This window comes from Syngnathus floridae, unplaced genomic scaffold (genome assembly GCF_059516105.1).
Source record: "Syngnathus floridae isolate MCC-2025c unplaced genomic scaffold, RoL_Sflo_1.0 HiC_scaffold_64, whole genome shotgun sequence".
NCBI classification, from domain to species: Eukaryota; Metazoa; Chordata; class Actinopteri; order Syngnathiformes; family Syngnathidae; genus Syngnathus; species Syngnathus floridae.
The window spans coordinates 91,000-112,743 of NW_028284093.1; the positions used below are offsets into that span (position 1 = coordinate 91,000).

The following is a 21,744-nucleotide window of genomic DNA, read 5'->3' on the forward strand; positions in this document are numbered from 1 at the left end:
ACGTAGATGAACACAGGACGTTTTAATCAGAGTGGGAAAGTTTCTATTTTTTGTTGAACGTGATGGCAAACCATTCTGCCTGATATGTCAGACCTCAGCGCATTTCAAAGATTCAAATCTTCAGCGCCATGCACTTCAGCTCACTCCATGCTAACATTGATCAGGCGTCGAACCCGCATCATCATGCTTAAGAGGTGGCCATGCTAACCAGTGCGCCATTATGTCAACGCATAATAACTAAGTCTACTGGTCAAAACAGCGGTTACTATATGACGTCGCTACGTCGTGGTCACGTGACGCAGACAAGACGTCAATGGACGTGGGCAGAGTTAACTTGTTTAAAAGGGAGTAGGCAGAAGAAATATTTAATTTATTTAAATCTATTTTGAGTGCACACCATTATGCCAATGCATAACAACTGTAAATCTACTAAACAAAACAGCGGTTGCTATATGACATCTGCCACGTCGTGGTCACGTGACATACGTGACGTCGATGGGCGTAACTTTCGCCGGAATTCAAATCCGCGGGGAGAGTTAACTTGTTTAAAAGAGAGTGGGCAGAAGAATTATTTAATTTATTTAAATCTATTTGGTGTGTGCGCCATTATGTCAATGCATAACAACTGTAAGTCTACTAAACAAAACAGCGGTTGCTATTTGACGTCTGCCACGTCGTGGTCACGTGACGCGGACGTGACGTCGACGCCTACTTTACATCCCACCGATCACAGGACTCCTCGGCTGCATAACCGTGCCCCCTTCCCAACCAATCGGATTTGCTATACGCGAAAACGACGCCAATGGAAAGAGCTTCCGCCCAAATTTAAATCCGTGGGCGTGGCTCGCAGCAGGAAGTAGGAAAATGGCGGCGATGTTGACAAAGACACAGCGGATGGTAACATACGACTAACAAGAGAAATATTTTTATTTTCTGCTTGCAACTGGACCGTCCAGAGCGTACACGGTAAGTACAACTCATCGTTTTTAAAAAGAAGTACTTTTGTTGCCCTGAAAAGCGAGTGAGCGTGGCGTTTGTGGGGGACGTCGAATTTCGACGATTCTTTCTGGTCAACGGTTGTAAATGATTGTGTTGATTAAAAAAGAAAACTTGATGTAACTCTACTTTTAACTGCCGTTTCAGATAGATTTGGAATTGCATCACATCCAATTTTGCCTAGAGCGTACACGGTAAGTAACACTCGTTGTGTTTAAGGAGATTTACGTTTGTAATAGCAGAAGTGTAGCCGCGTTGCGTTGTACGTGTGAATGTTGGTCCGGGCGAAATGTTAATGTTTAATTTCATTCCTTTAGGTTCCACGGTGTTTGTTGGCTGCAAGTTTTCCACTGCAAGAAGAGGCTCATATCATTGACCAGGAGCGAGCTACAATGGTGAGTAGCCATAACATTTATGTTAAACACTTCCTATTTCATGTCTAACAGTACTTGATTTAACAAATAACCATAAATAAATACAGTGTGGGCACTGAAGTTAACATATGTGATTATACTGCCTAATCTGTCACCGAGTAGATTGTTGCAAAGTAATATAAGATCCAAAGTTGTAATTCAGAATAGTTTTCAAAAGAAGGCCATTAGAATTATATACAAGTCTGATTACCCTGAACAAGCTATTAATTAAATCACAAATTCTTCAATTCAAAGATTTGGTAGATTATCAGACAAATAATGTCTAACAGTAATTGATTTAACACATCACGATAAGTAGATTGAGTGTGGGCACTCTCAAGTTAACATATGTGATTATACTGCCTAATCTGTTACAGAGTATGTTGTTGCCAAGTAATGTAGAATAGATCCAAAGTAGTAATCCAGAATAGTTTTGAAGAGGCCATTAGAATGATAAACAAATCTGATTACCTTGAACATAATAACAAGCTAAGTGTTTAATATGTCCTATGAAGTCAAAATTGGGCACCATCATGTGGTGAAATTTGGAATTGCATCACATCCAATTTTGCCTGGGAACAAACAGATTACATAAATCTTAGTTTTGAATAAGCCACTCCTTCTCAAACAAGTAAACTCTGCCCATTTTGCGCAGTAGATGTTCTGTTAATATCTAGTATTTATACAAAGTCATAATTTAAATTGCTTTCAACCTTCATTCATCGGTTCAACCAACATTACTCGCTCTTATTACCAACTTGTATTGATTTAACTAAGCGTTTAATACTTCCTATCAGGTCTCAAATCGAGATTTGGCAAAATACAATTTCAGCAAATCCAATTTTGCCAGGGAACAAAAATAGATTAAATAAACTAAATAAGTCCTCTTCCCATTAAATAAATCAGAAAAGTCTGTCTTGTAACCAGTCCTCTTCAAACAAGTAAAGTCTGCCCATTTTGTGCCGTAGATTTTGTGTCTATGCCTAGTATTTAAACAAAATCATAATTTAAACGACTTCTTTCCTTCATTCACTTTGGAAATTTGGAATTGCAGCAAATCGAATTTTGGCAGGGAACAAAAATAGATCAATTAAACTAAATAAGTCTTCTTCCCATTAAATAAATTTAAAAAGTCTGTCTTGTAACCAGTCCTTTTCAAACAAGTAAAGTCTGCCCATTTTGTGCCGTCGATTTTGTGTTAATGCCTAGTATTTATACAAAATCATAATTTAAAGGACTTCATTCCTTCATTCACTTTGGAAATTTGGAATTGCAGCACATCAAATTTTGCCTGGGAAGAAAAGTAGATTAAATAAATTTAATAAGTCTTACTACTTCCCATTAAATAAATTAAATACGTCTTACTTGTTCCCACTCCTTTTCAAAACAGTAGTTTAAAACGAGGCCCCTTCACTCAATCTTTAACCTCAACCCCGCACGTTGTGTTGTATCTGTGAATGTTGGTTGTGGCCAAATGATAGTTTTCTTTCATTCGTTTAGGTTCCAAGAAAACTTGATGTAACTCTACTTTTAACTGCCGTTTCAGATAAGCGGGTATTACGTCGCAGTCAAATGCCGCGGATATGACGTAATTGCCCGAACCTCCGCCAAAATTCAAATCTGTTGGCGCGATGGCCGTGAGCCACTGAGCAGCGACGATTATCAACAGAAATATCTTTATTTTCTGCTTGCAACTGGACCGTCTAGAGCGTACACGGTAAGTAACACTCATTGTGTTTAAGGAGATTTACGTTTGTAATAGCAGAAGTGTAGCCGCGTTGCGTTGTACGTGTGAAAATTGGTCGAGGCGAAATGTTAATGTTTAATTTCATTCCTTTAGGTTCCACGGTGTTTGTTGGCTGCAAGTTTTCCACTGCAAGAAGAGGCTCGTATCATTGACCAGGAGCGAGCTACAATGGTGAGTAGCCATAACATTTATGTTAAACACTTCCTATTTCATGTCTAACAGTACTTGATTTAACAAATAACCATAAATAAATACAGTGTGGGCACTGAAGTTAACATATGTGATTATACTGCCTAATCTGTCACGGAGTAGATTGTTGCAAAGTAATATAAGATCCAAAGTTGTAATTCAGAATAGTTTTCAAAAGAAGGCCATTAGAATTATATACAAGTCTGATTACCCTGAACAAGCTATTAATTAAATCACAAATTCTTCAATTCAAAGATTTGGTAGATTATCAGACAAATAATGTCTAACAGTAATTGATTTAACACATCACGATAAGTAGATTGAGTGTGGGCACTCTCAAGTTAACATATGTGATTATACTGCCTAATCTGTTACAGAGTATGTTGTTGCCAAGTAATGTAGAATAGATCCAAAGTAGTAATCCAGAATAGTTTTGAAGAGGCCATTAGAATGATAAACAAATCTGATTACCTTGAACATAATAACAAGCTAAGTGTTTAATATGTCCTATGAAGTCAAAATTGGGCACCATCATGTGGTGAAATTTGGAATTGCATCACATCCAATTTTGCCTGGGAACAAACAGATTACATAAATCTTAGTTTTGAATAAGCCACTCCTTCTCAAACAAGTAAACTCTGCCCATTTTGCGCAGTAGATGTTCTGTTAATATCTAGTATTTATACAAAGTCATAATTTAAATTGCTTTCAACCTTCATTCATCGGTTCAACCAACATTACTCGCTCTTATTACCAACTTGTATTGATTTAACCAAGCGTTTAATACTTCCTATCAGGTCTCAAATCGAGATTTGGCAAAATACAATTTCAGCAAATCCAATTTTGCCAGGGAACAAAAATAGATTAAATAAACTAAATAAGTCCTCTTCCCATTAAATAAATCAGAAAAGTCTGTCTTGTAACCAGTCCTCTTCAAACAAGTAAAGTCTGCCCATTTTGTGCCGTAGATTTTGTGTCTATGCCTAGTATTTAAACAAAATCATAATTTAAACGACTTCTTTCCTTCATTCACTTTGGAAATTTGGAATTGCAGCAAATCGAATTTTGGCAGGGAACAAAAATAGATCAATTAAACTAAATAAGTCTTCTTCCCATTAAATAAATTAAAACAGTCTGTCTTGTAACCAGTCCTTTTCAAACAAGTAAAGTCTGCCCATTTTGTGCCGTCGATTTTGTGTTAATGCCTAGTATTTATACAAAATCATAATTTAAAGGACTTCATTCCTTCATTCACTTTGGAAATTTGGAATTGCAGCACATCAAATTTTGCCTGGGAAGAAAAGTAGATTAAATAAATTTAATAAGTCTTACTACTTCCCATTAAATAAATTAAATACGTCTTACTTGTTCCCACTCCTTTTCAAAACAGTAGTTTAAAACGAGGGCCCTTCACTCAATCTTTAACCCCAACCCCGCACGTTGTGTTGTATCTGTGAATGTTGGTTGTGGCCAAATGATAGTTTTCTTTCATTCGTTTAGGTTCCAAGAAAACTTGATGTAACTCTACTTTTAACTGCCGTTTCAGATAAGCGGGTATTACGTCGCAGTCATGTGCCGTGGATATGACGTAATTGCCCGAACCTCCGCCAAAATTCAAATCTGTTGGCGCGATGGCCGTGAGCCACTGAGCAGCGACGATTATCAACAGAAATATCTTTATTTTCTGCTTGCAACTGGACCGTCTAGAGCGTACACGGTAAGTAACACTCATTGTGTTTAAGGAGATTTACGTTTGTAATAGCAGAAGTGTAGCCGCGTTGCGTTGTACGTGTGAAAATTGGTCGAGGCGAAATGTTAATGTTTAATTTCATTCCTTTAGGTTCCACGGTGTTTGTTGGCTGCAAGTTTTCCACTGCAAGAAGAGGCTCGTATCATTGACCAGGAGCGAGCTACAATGGTGAGTAGCCATAACATTTATGTTAAACACTTCCTATTTCATGTCTAACAGTACTTGATTTAACAAATAACCATAAATAAATACAGTGTGGGCACTGAAGTTAACATATGTGATTATACTGCCTAATCTGTCACGGAGTAGATTGTTGCAAAGTAATATAAGATCCAAAGTTGTAATTCAGAATAGTTTTCAAAAGAAGGCCATTAGAATTATATACAAGTCTGATTACCCTTAACATAACAACAAGCTATTAATTAAATCACAAATTCTTCAATTCAAAGATTTGGTAGATTATCAGACAAATAATGTCTAACAGTAATTGATTTAACACATCACGATAAGTAGATTGAGTGTGGGCACTCTCAAGTTAACAGATATGATTATACTGCCTAATCTGTTACAGAGTATGTTGTTGCCAAGTAATGTAGAATAGATCCAAAGTAGTAATCCAGAATAGTTTTGAAGAGGCCATTAGAATAATAAACAAATCTGATTACCTTGAACATAATAACAAGCTAAGTGTTTAATATGTCCTATGAAGTCAAAATTGGGCACCATCATGTGGTGAAATTTGGAATTGCATCACATCCAATTTTGCCTGGGAACAAACAGATTAAATAAATCTTAGTTTTGAATAAGCCACTCCTTCTCAAACAAGTAAACTCTGCCCATTTCGCGCAGTAGATGTTCTGTTAATATCTAGTATTTATACAAAGTCATAATTTAAATTGCTTTCAACCTTCATTCATCGGTTCAACCAACATTACTCGCTCTTATTACCAACTTGTATTGATTTAACTAAGCGTTTAATACTTCCTATCAGGTCTCAAGGCAAGATTTGGCAAAATACAATTTCAGCAAATCCAATTTTGCCAGGGAACAAAAATAGATTAAATAAACTAAATAAGTCTTCTTCCCATTAAATAAATCAGAAAAGTCTGTCTTGTAACCAGTCCTCTTCAAACAAGTAAAGTCTGCCCATTTTGTGCCGTAGATTTTGTGTCTATGCCTAGTATTTAAACAAAATCATAATTTAAACGACTTCTTTCCTTCATTCACTTTGGAAATTTGGAATTGCAGCAAATCGAATTTTGGCAGGGAACAAAAATAGATCAATTAAACTAAATAAGTCTTCTTCCCATTAAATAAATTAAAAAAGTCTGTCTTGTAACCAGTCCTTTTCAAACAAGTAAAGTCTGCCCATTTTGTGCCGTCGATTTTGTGTTAATGCCTAGTATTTATACAAAATCATAATTTAAAGGACTTCATTCCTTCATTCACTTTGGAAATTTGGAATTGCAGCACATCAAATTTTGCCTGGGAAGAAAAGTAGATTAAATAAATTTAATAAGTCTTACTACTTCCCATTAAATAAATTAAATACGTCTTACTTGTTCCCACTCCTTTACAAAAAAGTAGTTTAAAACGAGGTCCCTTCACTCAACCTTTAACCCTATTTATTCACCTTCTAGGCTAAGTGTTAAAGGCTAAGTGTTAAAGGCTAAGTGTTAAAGGCTAAGTGTTAGAGGCTAAGTGCCAGAGGCTAGGCGCCAGAGGCGAGTTTTTGTGGGCTGAAGTTTTAGTGGGGTTAGTGTGAATACAATCCAAAGAATACAACAGAATACAATACAATAGAATATAATACATAGATTAAATTCAATAGCTCTTACTACTTCCCATTAAATAAATTAAATACGTCTTACTTGTTCCCAATCCTTTTCAAAAAAGTAGTTTAAAACGAGGGCCCTGCACTCAACCTTTAACCTCAACCCCGCACGTCACATTGTGTTGTATCTGTGAATGTTGGTTGTGGCCAAATGATAGTTTTCTTTCATTCGTTTAGGTTCCACGGTGTTTGTTGGCTATGTTTTCCACTGTCAGAAGGATGAAAATACAAAGTACAACGCTTGGACGTGGGCGAAGACGTCACCGGTGAGTCCTTCCTTCCTATTTATTTACCTTCTAGATGCTAGAGGCTAAGTGTTAGAGGCTAAGTGTTAGAGGCTAAGTGTTAAACACAATACGAACAACACAACGATACTGCACTGAAAAACACGATACCGCACTGAGAAACACGATACCGCACTGAACAACACGATACCGCACTGAACAACACCATGCCGCACTGAACACCATGCCACACTGAACAACACCATCCCGCACTGAACAACACCATGCCGCACTAAACAACACCATGCCGCACTGAACAACACCATGCCTCACTGAACGACACCATGCCGCACTGAAAGACACCATGCCGCACTGAACGACACCATGCCGCACTGAAAGACACCATCCCGCACTGAACACCATGCCGCACTGAACAACACCATCCTGCACTGAACAACACCATCCCGCACTGAACAACACCATGCCGCACTGAACAACATTATGCCGCACTGAACATTATGCCGCACTGAACAACACCATGCCGCACTGAACAACACCATGCCGCACTGAACAACATTATGCCGCACTGAACAACACCATGCCGCACTGAACAACACCATGCCGCACTGAACAACACCATGCCGCACTGAACAACATTATGCCGCACTGAACAACACCATGCCGCACTGAACAACACCATCCTGCACTGAACAACACCATTCCGCATTGAACACCATGCCGCACTGAACAACACCATCCCGCACTGAACAACATTACGCTGCACTGAACAACACCATGCCGCACTGAACAACACCATGCCGCACTGAACAACACCATTCCGCACTGAACAACACCATGCCGCACTGAACAACATTACGCTGCACTGAACAACACCATGCCGCACTGAACAACATTATAACGCACTGAACAACACCATCCCGCACTGAACAACACCATGCCGCACTAAACAACATTATGCCGCACTGAACAACACCATGCCGCACTGAACAACACCATCCTGCACTGAACAACACCATTCCGCATTGAACACCATACCGCACTGAACAACACCATCCCGCACTGAACAACACCATCCCGCACTGAACAACACCATGCCGCACTGAACAACATTATGCCGCACTGAACAACATTATGCCGCACTGAACAACACCATGCCGCACTGAACAACACCATGCCGCACTGAACAACACCATGCCGCACTGAACAACATTATAACGCACTGAACAACACCATCCCGCACTGAACAACACCATGCCGCACTAAACAACATTATACCGCACTGAACAACATTATGCCGAAATGAACAACACCATGCCGCACTGAACAACACCATGCCGCACTGAACAACACCATCCTGCACTGAACAACACCATCCCGCACTGAACAACACCATGCCGCACTGAACAACACCATGCCGCACTGAACAACACCATGCTGCAATGAACAACACCATCCCGCACTGAACAACATTATGCCGCACTGAACAACATTATGCCGCACTGAACAACATTATGCCGCACTGAACAACATTATGCCGCACTGAACAACATTATGCCGCACTGAACAACACCATGCCGCACTGAACAACACGATCCCGCATTGAACAACACCATGCCGCACTGAACAACACCATTCCGCACTGAACAACACCATGCCGCACTGAACAACACCATCCTGCACTGAACAACACCATCCCGCACTGAACAACACCATGCCGCATTAAACACCATGCCGCACTGAACAACACCATCTTGCACTGAACAACACCATGCCGCACTGAACAACACCATGCCGCACTGAACAACACCATGCCGCACTGAACAACATTATGCCGCACTGAACAACATTATGCCGCACTAAACAACATTATGTCGCACTGAACAACACCATGCCGCACTGAACAACACCATGCTGCACTGAACAACATTATGCCGCACTGAACAACACGATCCCGCATTGAACAACACCATCCCGCAGTGAACAACACCATGCCGCATTGAACAACACCATGCCGCACTGAACAACACCATGCTGCACTGAACAACATTATGCTGCACTGAACAACACGATCCTGCATTGAACAACACCATGCCGCACTGAACAACACCATCCTGCACTGAACAACACCATGCCGCACTGAACAACACCATGCCGCACTGAACAACATTATGCCGCACTGAAAAACACCATGCCGCACTGAACAACACCATCCCGCACTGAACAACACCATGCCGCATTGAACAACACCATGCCGCACTGAACAACACCATGCTGCACTGAACAACATTATGCTGCACTGAACAACACGATCCTGCATTGAACAACACCATGCCGCACTGAACAACACCATCCTGCACTGAACAACACCATCCTGCACTGAACAACACCACCCCGCACTGAACAACATGATCCCGCATTGAACAACACCATCCCGCACTGAACAACACCATGCCGCACTGAACAACACCATTCCGCACTGAACAACACCATGCCGCACTGAACAACACCATGCCGCACTGAACAACACCATGCCGCACTGAACAACACCATGCCGCACTGAACAACATTATGCCGCACTGAACAACACCATGCCGCACAGAACAACACCATCCCGCACTGAACAACACCATGCCGCATTGAATAACACCATGCCGCACTGAACAACACCATCCTGCACTGAACAACACCATCCCGCACTAAACAACACCATGCCGCACTGAACAACATTATGGCAAACTGGACAACATTATGCCGCACTGAACAACACCATGCCGCACTGAACAACACCATGCCGCACTGAACAACACCATGCCGCACTGAACAACACCATGCCGCACTGAACAACATTATGCCGCACTGAACAACACCATGCCGCACTGAACAACACCATGCCGCACTGAACAACACGATCCCGCATCGAACAACACCATCCTGCACTGAACAACACCATGCCGCACTGAACAACACCATGCCGCACTGAACAACACCATTCCGCACTGAACAACACCATGCCGCACTGAACAACACCATCCTGCACTGAACAACACCATCCCGCACTGAACAACACCATGCCGCATTGAACAACACCATGCCGCACTGAACAACACCATCCTGCACTGAACAACACCATGCCGCACTGAACAACACCATGCCGCACTGAACAACACCATGCCGCACTGAACAACATTATGCCGCACTGAACAACATTATGCCGCACTAAACAACATTATGTCGCACTGAACAACACCATGCCGCACTGAACAACACCATGCTGCACTGAACAACATTATGCCGCACTGAACAACACGATCCCGCATTGAACAACATTATGCTGCACTGAACAACACGATCCTGCATTGAACAACACCATGCCGCACTGAACAACACCACCCTGCACTGAACAACACCTTTCCACACTGAACAACACCATGCCGCACTGAACAACATTATGCCGCAGTGAACAACACCATGCCGCACTGAACAACACCATGCCGCACTGAACAACACCATGCCGCACTGAACAACACTATGCCGCAATGAACAACACCATCCCGCACTGAACAACACCATGCCGCATTGAACAACACCATGCCGCACTGAACAACACCATCCCGCACTGAACAACACCACCCCGCACTGAACAACACGATCCCGCATTGAACAACACCATCCCGGACTGAACAACACCATGCCGCACTGAACAACACCATTCCGCACTGAACAACACCATGCCGCACTGAACAACACCATGCCGCACTGAACAACGCCATGCCGCACTGAACAACACCATGCCGCACTGAACAACATTATGCCGCACTGAACAACACCATGCCGCACTGAACAACACCATGCCGCACTGAACAACACCATGCCGCATTGAACAACACCATGCCGCACTGAACAACACCATCCTGCACTGAACAACACCATCCCGCACTGAACAACACCATGCCGCACTGAACAACATTATGGCGCACTGAACAACATTATGCCGCACTGAACAACACCATGCCGCACTGAACAACACCATGCCGCACTGAACAACACCATGCCGCACTGAACAACATTATGCCGCACTGAACAACATTATGCCGCACTGAACAACACCATGCCGCACTGAACAACACCATGCCGCACTGAACAACACCATGCCGCACTGAACAACACGACGTCGCACTGAACAACACGACGCCGCACAGAACAACACGACGCCGCACAGAATAACACAATACCGCACAGAACAACACAATACCGCACAAACAGTTTTAGATAATATTACGTCGCAGTCATGTGACGCGGACATGACGTCAATAGGCGGAACTCACGGCAAAATTATAATCCGTGGGCGTGGCTTGCAACAGGAAGTAGGAAAGCGGCAGTTCTGGCAAACAAGACACAGCGGTTAGTAACACGATGACTAACAAGGCAAATATTTTTGTTTTCAGCTTGCAACTTGACCGTCTAGAGCGTACAAGGTAATTACAACTGTTTTTTTTTAGCCCTGAAAAGCGAGGGAGTGTGGCGTTTGGGAGGAATGTCGAACTCGGCGTCTGCTTCCAGCCACAGACGCCAAATTTCGACGATTATTTCGACTGGTCAACGGTTGTAAATTATTGCGTTGACTAAAAACTTTATTTAACTCTACTCTTAACTTTGCCGTTTCAGATATGCGGGTATTACACCGCGGAAATGACGTCAATAGGCTGAACTCTCGCCAAAATTCAAATCTGTGGGCGCAATGGCCTTGAGCGAGACACCGGATACAAACACGACGATTATCAACAGAAATATCTTTATTTTCTGCTTGCAAGTGGACCGTCTAGAGCGTACACGGTAAGTACAACTCATTGTGTTTAAAAAGATTTACGTTTGTGTAGTTTGCGTTGCGTTGTATCTGTGAATGTTGGTTGAGGCTAAATGTTAATGTTTAATTTCATTCCTTTAGGTTCCACGGTGTTTGTTGGCTGTATGTTTTCCACTGCAAGAAGAGGCTCGTATCATTGACCAGCAGGAGCTACAATGGTGAGTACCCCTTTCGTCTTCCATTTATGTTAAACACTTCCTATTTCATGTCTAACAGTACTCGATTTAACAAATAACCATAAATAAATACAGTGTGGGCAGTCACGTTAACATATGTGATTATCCTGCCTAATATGTTTATCACAAATATGTCACTAATCACTAATATGTTTATTTGTTTATCACAACACCTTTGGACCTTCAGCAATCGATTATTTCCCTTCATCTACATAGAGACAGAACGATGGTGTCTTAAACATCTCATTCATTTCACCAAATAACTTCACGCAGGTGGATAACGGCCGTCTCGGTCACGCTATGTTGCGTGATGCAGTTTTGAAGAACCAAATGCATTTATTCAATGAATAAGTCAAGCTAGTTCTATGTTTATGATGTTGTAAGTTACGGTACCGATTGAAGTTGAGTTCGAAGCCAGTGGAAAACAGCGCTGCGTTTGTGCTCTCCAGGTACAAATGTTGTGATCTCTGACTGACGACCGGGCGAGACTCGAGTAAGAGATGTCCAAACGAGCTCCGGCAGGGCGGGCCAAGGCGGAGCGAACGGACGCCCTTCAGGCCGCCAATGACGAGCTGAGAACCAAACTGATGGACGTCCAGTTAGAACTTCAGCAGGAGAAGAACAAGGTGAAAACCTCAACAGACAGACACTGCCTGCCTCCCTGCCTGCCTCCCTGCCTGCCTCCCTGCCTGCCTCCCTCCCTCCCAGTTTTCCCGATGTAGATTAGACATGCGTGTGCCATGACTGTGTCAGCCTACATCAACAAATGCACCGAGGACGTCAGCACCACTAAGAATATCATCACCCGGGGCAACCAACGACCCTGGATGACTGAGGAGGTACGTCAAACGCTACGAGCGCGGAACTCTGCCTTCAAGTCTGGCGACAAGGAGACACTGAGGACAGCGAGAGCCAACTTGAACCGTGCCATCAGGATAGCGAAGCGAGACCGCAGTCGAAAATTTCAGGATCGTTTCCACGACGTCAAAAACATCAGGAGTATGTGGCAAGGCATACGGGCGATTACAGACTACAACTCACCCTCCCCCCCCCCCCGGTGGGTGTAGTTGATGCTGACTTTCTAAATGGTCTAAATAACTTCTTTGGGAGGTTCGAGGCACTAAACGGCACTCCAGCAGTTAAAACTGTCCCCCATCAGGAAGAGGAGGTACTCTGCCTTGACTCCGCCGATGTGTTGAAGACCCTGAGGAGAGTCAACCCCTGTAAGGCCCCTGGCCCCGACAACATTCCTGGGCGTGTGTTCAGGGAATGTGCAAGTCATCTGGCTGGGGTCATCACAGACATTTTTAACACCTCGCTGGGCCAAGCCACAGTGCCGGCGTGCTTTAAGACTGCCTCCATCATTCCGGTGCCGAAGAAACCTCAAATCACCTCATTTAATGATTACCGGCCTGTTGCACTGACTCCGGTTATGATGAAGTGCTTCGAAAGGCTGCTTAAAGGTCACATCGTTTCCAGACTCCCCCTATTATTTGACCCGTTCCAGTTTGCCGACCGGCAAAACCGCTCCACTCAGGACGCCATCTCCTCCGTTCTTCACCTGAGCCTGGCTCACCTGGAGGAGAAGAACACCCATGTGCGGAGGCTGTTCCTGGACTTCAGCTCAGCGTTTAACACCATCATCCCACAGCATCTGGTAGGAAAATTGGAACACCTGGGCTTCAACACCCCCCTTCGCAACTGGCTGCTAGACTTCCTCACCAACAGACCTCAGTCAGTCCGGGTCGGACAGAACACCTCTGATGTCATCACCCTCAGCACAGGCTCCCTTCAGGGCTGCGTCCTGAGCCCCCTGCTGTGCACCCTGATGACACACGACTGCGTCCTCAGGTTCACCACCAATCACATCGTGAAGTCAGCAGACGACACAACGGTGGTGGGGCTCATCAGAGACAACAACGACCTGGACTACAGAGAGGAGGTGGAGCAGCTGGTGGGCTGGTGCAGAGAAAACAGCCTGATCCTGAATGAGGAGAAGATGAAGGAGATCATCGTCGACTTCAGGAAAAAACAGCCTCACCACGCTCCACTGATCATCAACAGCTCAGCTGTGGAGGTGGTCAGCACCACCAAATTCCTGGGGGTCCACATCACAGAAGACCTCACCTGGACTATGAACACTACGGCACTGGTCAAGAGGGCACAGAAGCGCTTGTACTTCCTGCGGAGGATGAGGAGAGCCCACCTGCCCCCACCCATCATGAGGACGTTCTACAGGAGCACCATAGAGAGCATTCTGACAAGCTGTCTCTCTGTGTGGTGTGGAGGCTGCACCGCCTCCGATTGGAAGAACGTGAGGAGAGTGGTGAGGACAGCAGAGAGGATCATAGGGGCTCCTCTTCCCTCCATTCAGGACATTTCATCTCAGCGCTGCATGTCCCGTGCCCGTAACATCATCAATGACCCATCACACCCCCACCATGGACTGTTCTCCCTGCTGCCCTCTGGGAAGAGGTTTGCAGCATCCGCTGCAGGTCCACCAGGTTCTGCAACAGCTTTTTCCCTGCTGTCATCAGACTGTTGAACACTAGAACTGTTGAGCTCTAAACTGAACTCTGCATCACACATTCACAGAACTGTACTTTATGACACTACGGACCTCTATCTTGCACTATCTCGCACTACCAACTTTACTGAACTTGTATAAACCCTTTAAATAGAAGTTTAATACATGGTTTAGCATTCCTCTGCACACTCTTGAATACTGTTTTGCCTACTTGCACTATTGCATAATTATCACTGCTGCACTTTATACTTATTTTTAATATATATATATATATTTATATATAGTATATATGTATATATATATATTTTCATAGGATATGTTACTTCTATTCAACTGCAATATCACTACTTTGTTGTAAGACGTATGCAACGGAATTTCGTTTTGTATGCACCATGTGCAGACAAGATGACAATAAAGTTTGTCTAAGTCTAAGTCATGTCAGGTCAGCTGTCTGGAGAGAGAGAGAAGTCAGGACCTGCGGGCGGAGCACCACCGTGCCACCGCCGCCATGACGGAACTCAAAAGCAAACTCCATGAGGAGAAGCAGAAAGAGTTAGCCATTACCAGGGAGACATTACTGCGGCAGCATGAAATGGAGCTGATGAGAGTGATCAAAATCAAAGATGGAGAGATCCAGCGACTGAATGCCTTGGTCCTCAGCCTGAGGGACGGCTCCATGGACAAGGTGATCCGCTCTATCCGTGTCTGACTATCCGCACGCCACGTCGGGCTTCGATGCGGCCGCTACCGTATTGTGTAGCTTGTCCCCAGTAAGCGTCGCGGCGCTCCGTTGCGGTCTCAACGGCCCGGTGTGGCGCAATGTCTGCTCAGGTGAGGAGGGGGGGCGCTTTGCTGGCGGAGGTGGAGGAGACGCGGCGGTGTCGGGAGACCGAGCGGTGTCGCCTCCACCAGGAGCGCGGAAGAAGCCCTGGCAGCGGCCCAGCAGGCCTGGCAGTCCCGAGCGGCCGAGCTCCGATCGGCTCATCACCAGCATCGGGAGGAGCTGAGCCGAACCAAGAGAGACTGCGAGAGGGAGATCCGCCGACTGGTAGGACTGATCAGATGCGCGGTGCGTGGCTATGTTCCCAATTTCGTTGTATACCTGCAGTGCAATGACACCTAAGGCATTCTATTCTATTCTATTTCACAAGAAGAAAATGTCCGGTTGCTCGCTTCGCTTTTGTCACAGCAAAGGTGTTCTAGTCGATTCCAGAAAAAAATTGGCCGGTTGCTCTCTTTGTTTTTGTCACAATTCTGGCAAATGAGTTTGCCCGCCTGCCTGAGCGCTCCCCGTTTGTACATCCAGACGGATGAGATCAAGCTGAAAGACAGAGCGGTTAGTGTTTTGGATGAAGCCCTGGGGCCGGCCACGTCCACCGCCTTCAGCTGCAGACTCAGGCTGCCGAGCAGCAGATCGCTGCCCTGAGGGATTCCCAAAGGGCGGGCCTAAACTACCCTGGAAGTGGGGTCAACGCCGCTACTAGCAATCCTCTTCATTGCGTAAGCCACCTCATCACACACTTGCAGTACGCATGACTTAGTTCGTTGCTGGAGGAAGGTAGCACAAAAACAGTTTTGAACTTTGAACGAGTGCTTGTGTGTGTGTGTTGCGGGGCGTTTTCAGTCTCAGGAGGATCGGGACACGCGACGGTTTCATCTGAAAATCGCTGAGCTCAGCGCAGTCATCAGGAAACTGGAGGATCGAAACGCCCTGCTTTCTGAAGAGCGCAATGAACTGGTAATTTATTGACGGCACGCTTGAAGGTTTGCGCTACGTTTGATGCGCGCCATCCAGCGAGGCACCCATTGCGCTTGCTTATTAGTTGAGCGGCGCGGCGAGTCGGTTGCCTGGTAGATGTCTTTTATTGGGAGCCAAAGCCACGATTCCGTTCAAACCGATGCAAAAGGAATGGATACGTTCTGGCCCGCGTGTTGTGCGTCTTTCACATCCCGCACTTCATGCTTGCAGCTAAAGCGACTGAGAGAAACAGAAAGCCAGTTTCTGCCACTCCTGTACAAAAACAAACGCCTGAGCAGGAAGAATGAAGAACTCTCGCTGGTGCTGTGTCGCCTTGAAAACAAAGTGCGCTTTGTCACCCAGGAGAACGAGGAGATGGCAAGCTTGGTAAGTCGACGCGGACAACGGCGGCGTGCCAACAGAGTCCACTGCATTTGTGTTCCACAGAGAAGGCCTAGTTCGCTCAATGACCTGGACCGCGGTTGCGGCCAGCAGGACGGTGAAATGGAGTTCCTTCAAGTTGTGGAGCAGCGGCACATCATCGACGACTTGTCCAAGGTCTTCAGGCAGGCGACTCGGTGCACGTACGGCAGCGCCGCGCTCGCTCGCTGTCGCCAGGAAACCTTTTCCGTCCAAAGCTTGGCCGGCGGCCGCCATCCAAAAAATTGGCCCCTTAAATTCCGACCTTTCAAGCAGGAGCATTGTGCGCACGCGTTTGAACCCGCTTTAGACTTGTTTTGCCGTTTTCAGCAGCTCAAAGCTCCCGTTTTGTCAGCGCCTTTGCCACTCGCTGTGCGCTGAAAACGACGGACTTGCCCGGCTGCTCAGCCCGTCAACCATGAGCCGCGAGCGCGACGTCATTGTCCGTAGGCAGCTAGTGGCAAAATGCACCCTGTTAGAGTTGCGCTCGCTCCAACTTATTTTGCAAGAACCACACGGGAGACAAGTAAGTTCTTTTGGACACCTGCAGGTGGAGAGTCCATCCGTTGTACGAATGAAGTCTGACTCTCGGCTCCTGCACGAGCATTTTAATTAAGAGAAACAGGGTGGGTGTAAGAGTGGATTGAATAGAGGAAGCCCTTGACCTCTAGTCAAAACATAGCAAGGGGTGTTTTACGACTTTGTGTAGGAAGGGATAAGCGATAGGGATAAATAAGGGATAAATAATATTATTTATTACAGGTCGCAGTCAAAGTCAAAGCAACACAATGATACGATAAAGATAATCTGGAAAACCCTGACACACCCTGTAGTTGTCACTTTTGGAAAAGACGAGCGTCCCTCCAATCATCGCCGGTGACGTGTTTTTCAGGCTCTGGAGACAGGAGCTCATGTCAGAAATGTCATTGTGAGTCGCGTTTGTTTCTGCGCCGGAGCCGTTCGTTCCCTTTGCATCCAAAGAATCTCAAAGGCGGATTATTTGTGTCGACAGGAGAGAGATTTGCTGCTACGATACCGACGTCGAGAATCTCTGAGGAGGAACAAAGCGTGAGGTCCTGCAAGGTGAGTCTGTTTGTTTGCGGCTGCTTGGTGTTGCGCAAGATGAAATGGCCTTTTTCTCGCTATCGTTCCTCTCGTCGATTCATCGTGAGGTGTCGCTTCAGTTTGTTCAGAGAGATGTTTGCTTCCGCGCCCGCAGGTCATCGAAACATTTTACGGCTACGACGAAGACGTGTTGGTGGACTCGGACGGATCGTCCTTGTCTTTTCACACCGACAGAACCCCCGACACGGAACCCGAAGAGGTAGCCCGCCATTTCTGCCAGCGTATTGGCACCAAACATTCCTCTTCAGCCTGGAATCGGACTCGTCTTTGCGTCGCGGGTGCTTTGTCGCCGGTCTGACTGATTCTGGTACTAGTGCTGTGTTGCATTGGTGTGTGCATGAAGAGGCGGAGCTTCGCTACCGCCAGCTGACGCAAGAATATCAAGCGCTGCAACGAGCCTACGCTCTGCTAGCCCAGACCAGCGAAAGGGGACTACGACGCCGAGAAGGAGATCAAGGTGGCGCCCCTTCCCGCAACCCCCGGCCGGGTCGCAGCCTCCCCGTTCTCACCCAGCCTCGGGTGTTCTCTGGTCTGAAAGGAGGAGGAGGAGCCTCCCTCCTCCTCCTTTCAGACCAGAGAAAAGCTGATGGTAGAAATGGGTCACTATCAAAGCAGAGTAGCAGATCTGGAGTCAGCGCTGAAGCAACAAGGACAGGTAAGCTCATCAATGAGCACACCTTTTTCTCAGACAAAATAGCTACATTCTTCAGTCACTCATCCGTCTGGCATTACTGGACCAACCCCCCCCCCCCCCCCCCCCCCCCGAACGTGGCTGGGAAAATGCGGAGAAAAGCAAATGTCATTTTCCAGTCAACCAAAGAATTTGTGGATGAAAATGACACAACATTCCAAAGCTGTCCACGCGTTTGTCTCTTCTAGAATGTCAAGTGGGTGGAGGAGAAGCAGCTGCTGCGTCAGAGCAATCAGCAGTTGGCCGAAAAGGTGACGGAAAGAAAGGCGCTGGGCGGAGTCGCTTGGCGTCACACCTGTCGGGAAGCCCCGCAGATGAGGTCTGACTGTCTTTTCAGGTCAGGCGGATGGAGGCGGAAGAAGCGCGTCTGAAAGAGCACATCCAGGATATCCGAGACCAAAACGAACTGCTTGAGTTCCGCATCCTGGAGCTGGAGGTGGGAAGACTCGCACAAGCGTGTTGAGGCCAGAGATGTGACGGACGGACGGACGGACGGACGGATGCATGCCTCTGCCTTTCAGGAGAGGGAGTGGCGCTCCCCCGTCTTGAAGTTTCTGCAAGTCCGTTTCCCAGACGGCCTCAGCCCTTTGCAGATCTACTGCGAGGCCGAGGGCGTGAGCGTACGTAAGGCGTCCCTCGCAACCCTAACCTTAACCCGAGGTCCCAGAACACCTTACATTGCTCCTTGCGCCTTTCCCCCGGACATCGTCATCAGTGATCTGATGAAGAAGCTGGACATCCTGGGCTATAACGCCGTAAGTGTATGTCGAACTCCTTATGTTCGCACTCCACGAGACTCGGCGGCTCAAATGTGACTTTTGGAAGGCTTTGCGCTGAAAGAAGCTTGTTGACGCTGTGCCTTTGGGCTCTTGCAGAATCTCACCAACGAGGAGCAGGTGGTCGTGATTCACGCCAGGACCCTTCTCACCCTAGCCGAGAAGGTAACGCGCACGTCCACGCACGCTCTCGCATTCTGCTTATGTGACAGCAGCCTTTCCTCAGTGGTTAGAATACATCAAAGTGACCAAGTCAGCACTTCAACAGAAGATGTTGGACATTGAAAGTGAGAAGGTAGACAGACACGCGACATCAGCCAAGGGGAACTCCGGCAATGTGCCCCAACAATTCTGACCTTGAGCTGTGCTAGGATATGTTCTGCAAGCAGAAGGGCTACCTGGATGAAGAGTTGGACTTCAGGAAGTGTTCCATGGACCAGGCTCATAAGGTAAGCCGCCCTCAAATCTCCCGCCGGACCACTGATGGACGAGGATTGCGGCCCAGAGGATCCTGGAGCTGGAGGCCATGTTGTACGAGGCGCTACCGCAGCGGGACTGCCCCGCCACGGACGGCGAAAAAGCCAGCCACGCTGGCGTGAATGACGTGCTGACGGCGGATCAGAGAGAAGAGCTTAGGAGCGCCGTGGACCAATGGAAGCGAGCCCTGATGTGCGAGTTGAGGGAGCGCGACGCTTGCATCCTCCAAGAGAGAATGGATCTGCTGCACAGCGCGCAACAGGTAAGGGCCCAAAGCCAGCCCGGCACTTACTTGCACGCTTACTGGCTTTTGAATGCCACTTTCCATTTGTCCGTCCTAGAGGAACAAAGAGCTGAAAGAATTCATCGAAGCTCAGAAGAGACAAATCAAACAATTGGAGGAGAAGTTTCTGTTTCTCTTTCTATTCTTCTCCTTGGCCTTCATTCTGTGGCCCTAACACCAGCTGGTGAGTGAGCTCCAGCGGCACCGCACTCGACACCTCCGATACACTGCCAGCCGGTCTCAGACGTTGGCAGACGCTCCGATGCCAACGTATACCCCCCGCCACGGTGACAGAGGCACCGCGTCACACCGGCGCTCATCCAATCAGAAGGCAGGAAAAGCAAATTCACATGCAGGGCACTTTTGAACCAGAAGAGAGCGCCACAAAAAACGGTTGTTGCCCCAAACGCGCACTAAAAAGGGTCAGAATAACAAGAGTCCCACTGGCCAGCCGGGGCCACCCGTCCAGCTGTTTCTTCAGGGGGGAAAAAAATTGGAATCACCGGTGAGTACATTTTGCATTTAGCTCTGCTTTTCTGCTTCTGTCTTCAAGTGTGTGGCATCCTGCGATCAAAGAGTCAGCCAACCCCAAAGCGGTTGACCTCAACGTCCCACCACCATGCCTACCAGAGCAGGTGACGTGATGCTTTGGACATCCTTCCGTCTCAGATGCCCAAAAGTACTCTTTGCCACATCTGCGGCAATACGGTGTCTTTTCAAAGGTGCAAATAAATCCAGCGTGGGCGGAACACGCACGTCTTCGGTTTTTCCCGCTTTGTTTGTGTGACAGCTGTTGTGAAAATTTTATACAAATAAAGTTGTATAGTACAGGTTTGGCCAAGCCGCAACTCCCGAACCGCATGCGGCTCTTTTATGTTCATATCAACATTTGTGTGTGTGTGTGTGTGTGTGTAGGGGGGGGGGGGGGGGGGTTGTGCGTGTTGGCTTCACTTGAGTTCAATTTGGTATTTTGGTCAAAAGCGCATGTGGTGAAATTCCACAAAGTAGGATGGGCAAACACATTTCTTTAAACTATGAGTGTCAATTGGGCTCTCGAAATGGCAGGGAAAAGATGCACAGCAAAACGAAAATACGTAGATGAACACAGGACGTTTTAATCAGAGTGGGAAAGTTTCTATTTTTTGTTGAACGTGATGGCAAACCATTCTGCCTGATATGTCAGACCTCAGCGCATTTCAAAGATTCAAATCTTCAGCGCCATGCACTTCAGCTCACTCCATGCTAACATTGATCAGGCGTCGAACCCGCATCATCATGCTTAAGAGGTGGCCATGCTAACCAGTGCGCCATTATGTCAACGCATAATAACTAAGTCTACTGGTCAAAACAGCGGTTACTATATGACGTCGCTACGTCGTGGTCACGTGACGCAGACAAGACGTCAATGGACGTGGGCAGAGTTAACTTGTTTAAAAGGGAGTAGGCAGAAGAAATATTTAATTTATTTAAATCTATTTTGAGTGCACACCATT

General features: G+C 46.3%; 1 long non-coding RNA gene across 1 annotated transcript; it reads left to right on the top strand.

Moving 5' to 3' along the window:
- The first annotated feature begins 1,029 nt into the window (after positions 1-1,029).
- LOC148378114 (uncharacterized) lies at positions 1,030-3,051 on the top strand. The gene is made up of 3 exons (XR_015856162.1): positions 1,030-1,190; positions 1,314-1,391; positions 2,956-3,051. It is a non-coding gene; the product is annotated as an uncharacterized LOC148378114 (long non-coding RNA).
- The last annotated feature ends 18,693 nt before the right edge of the window (positions 3,052-21,744 follow it).